Below are 3,747 nucleotides of genomic sequence, written 5' to 3'. Positions count from 1 at the left end.
TTATATGATATTTTTAATATCGGCATGTATTCCGTTCCAATATATTGTCTCTCTGGTTGGAAGACTTGTCTTTTCAATACCTCAATGGCTGTAATTGAATTGACATGCAAAAATTCGTTATCTTTTGAATAGGCTACCATTGTTTTCATGCAGTTTATATCTATATGATCAACATTATCGTATTGCAGGTGCTAATTCCTTGATTGAATCTCGTCATCCTATTGTAACTATGCATAGTTGATCGAGAATTGGTTCTTTTTTAGTTTCAATCTTTGTCAACCCAGGTTATCCTTACTGAATTCTAACACCCAAGCAAATTGTACTTGTGCTTTTTCAATACTAAGAAAACGATTTAGTGAATCAACCAGAGTCATTTTCTTGGGGCATATGCACAGATAATACATAGACTACCATGGTTGGTGTTAAGCTGTAGTTTAGTTTTTGAATAACTTTCAATCAAACGTCCTCTTTTACTCAATATAGAAATATATAAGTTTATTTATTAGTTATATATTCAATACCTAGTTTAATTTTTAATTATTTATCGCATATTAAATCTATCCATTTTAAACTTGATCCCATAGATATTTTTATTTACTACTTATTTTAATCGTTAATCTATCATGATTTTTTTAGTTTAAACATGGGTAGTGTAATGAGATAGAAATAGATATATACTTTTAGCCAGGTTGATTTAAATATGAATTATGCATAGTACTTTTAGTTCGAGTTGCCTTATTTTCTCCCTTTTTTATGTTGATATATATATATATAGATAAATTTTTAATATCTCATTGAAATTCTTAACTACTTAGTTCAATCATTAATTCATCATTTCATTTTATTTTAAACGTTAGTCACTTGTTTTAAATGTAATTAGCCTTATGAGTTAAACGATTTATATCTTCGTAGTCGAGGAATATAGATAAAATAATGAATTATTCTGATATAAAACGTAACTTTTTAAACTATGTAATCATAAATAACCATCTCATTGATATTTTATTTACTACTTATTCAATCGTTAAGTAGTCAACCACCTCAACAGAAACAATCTTCTTAGTGACACGCAATATGGTTTTTGCTCTGCAAGATCTACTGCAGATGTGCTAACGGTTATATCACATAGGATTAGTGAATCTCTTGACAAAGGTTTCCTCTCCAGGGCAATTGCTCTTGACATATCCAAGGCCTTCGATAAGGTATGGCATAAGGGTCTACTTCACAAGATTTCCAGCTACGGTATTACCGGAAATGTTTTCTCAATCATTAAATCATTTCTCTCCAATAGGTTCATAAGAGTAGCGGTTGATGGGCAGAAATCAGAGGCCCACAGTATTAATGCTGGAGTCCCTCAGGGGTCCATCCTGGGTCCAACTCTCTTCCTGATCTACATCAATGATCTCCAAAAACACATACTTAAATCATTCGTTGACATCTATGCTGATGACACGACCATCTATGGCAACACATCAAAGGCCGTAAATGACAAAGTTCTCTCTAATTCTCTCTCCTCTGATCTTGAGCACGTACAATGGGGGAAGAGGTGGCTGGTCACTTTTAATGCATCCAAAACTAAGCTTCTATCCTTACATCATCAACGCTCTGATCCCCATCTGACATCAACTGAAATGGATGGCTTTCATCTTGGAGAGGCTCCATGTTTTGACAAGCTTCTAGGTTTGACCTTTACTCCTGATCTAAAATGGAACATGTACATCAAATCTGTTGCCAGGGACGCTGGGAAAATGGTGGGATCCTTCTACCGCTCCAGAAGATATCTCACTACTGATGCAATTCTCTATCTATATAAAAGCCAAGTACGTCCAAGGATGGAATACTGCTGCCATATCTGGGCAGGAGCTGCTAAAAACAGCCTATCCTGCCTTGACAGAGTACAAAATAGACTTCGTGGCTTAGTGGGGGATGCCTTTTTCTCTTCCCTGCAACCTCTCTCCCACAGGAGCGCCGTTGTAAGCCTGTCTTTGTTTTATTGCTATTTCCATGGCAGGTGCTCGTCTGAGCTCCAATCCCTCGTCCCCCCCTCGCCAATCTTTCACAAGAAACACCCGTCTAGCTAAAACTACTGTCAATAATTTTCCCCACTCTTTATCTGTGCCTAAATCCAAACGTAGATTCCATGAACAAAGTTTCTTTCTTAGAACTGCACACTTATGGAACTCTCTGTGCTTGCCTGTTTCCCACCTGACTACAACTTGGACGTCTTCAAGTCCAACATAAACAAACTCCTGACAAACCGCCCCCTTAAGTAAGACACTCTATCAAAACCCCCAATACTAATGATTACTACAATACTATCTCATTGATTACTGTACACGCAATAACCCTAATCCCTGAGTGGCCATCGGGCCTTGATAAGTGGTGAACCCCATGTAAAAAAAAAATCTCATAATTTTATTTAGTTTTAAACGTTTAATCACCTGTTTTAAATGTAATGTTATGTTTTAAACGCATATTATCTATTTTAAAAATAACTAGTATAATGAATAAAGATTGGATTAATAATCTCAACTGATGAATGTATATAATGTACAGAATAGAAATGAATATGGGGGGAAAAAAAAAAGAAAAAAAAAGCATAACTATAAAATTATATCCCACATCAATTTGTATAATGCGATAACCTATCTTATCTGGTTACCCCTGTCTTAACCTTGGAAATGATATTATCCCATTTATTGGTTTTAATTATAAAAAGAGGTAATGTTTTTGACGGATACTCTCGTGGATATTCTTGGCCTGATGAGGTAATTTTCCCTGGCAGGGTGGTCACTGAAACATGTTTGCATATGTGTAGCCATTAGTTATCACTGTTTCGTCGGGTCCCTGTAATTTCTATGCCCCCACGTGGTGACCGCTGCTACTACATTTTAAGAGCGGGAAGGAAAGAACCCGTTCATATCAAAGACTTTATTTACCCCCCCCCCCTGATATTAACCAAGGGCAAGTAACTCTTTATTATTACACATCTCCGTTTGTCGAGATCTTTTTTTTTCCTTCTTTATTTACAAACAGTTTTAACCTTTATTTACAAACAGTTTTAACCTTTATTTACAAACGGTAACATTTATTATCTTTGCAAACAAAGTCTTTCAAGTAGTTCGGTTTTTTTGATAATCGTCCTCTGCTTGATATAGTTGTCTCCTGTTTTTGCTTAACTTCACTTCTTCTGGAGGAGTTGTCTACGTTTTCCAAAATAGGTAGTAAATGTTTTCTGTTCCTTTTTAGACTTTCTCCAGAGTTCAACTTTACTGTATATGTCCTATTTTTCTTATTTGTTGCTGTGACTATACCAGTATTCCTCCACATTTTCTCTTCATCCGTTTTCTCTCGGATTCTGTCTCCCACTCTTAGTGGTTTCAAGTCTTTACTTCCATGTCTTTTGTCGTAATTTATTTTACTTTTTGTTTTGTAAACCCCATCTCTCTCTTTTACTTTTCATAAATTTGGCCATTTGGGTTTTAATTTATTTGGATGACTGGGTAAAGTTGTTTTAATTTTTCTACCCATCAAGAGTTCTGCTGGGCTAACTCCCGTAGCAGTTATTGGTGTACTACGGTAAGCCATTAATGCGAGAAATATGTCTGGCTGTCGTAATATTCTTTTCGTAATTTTCACTGCGCTTTCGGCAGCTCCATTCGCCTGAGGGAAATGCGGACTCACTGTGGTGTGTGTGAATCCATATTGTTTTGCAAATTCTTTGAAATATGTGCTTGTGAACTGTCC

Source organism: Euprymna scolopes, chromosome 4, assembly GCF_053919585.1.
Source record: "Euprymna scolopes isolate OS-2025 chromosome 4, ASM5391958v1, whole genome shotgun sequence".
NCBI lineage: Eukaryota > Metazoa > Mollusca > Cephalopoda > Sepiida > Sepiolidae > Euprymna > Euprymna scolopes.
This window is presented reverse-complemented; position numbering follows the sequence as displayed.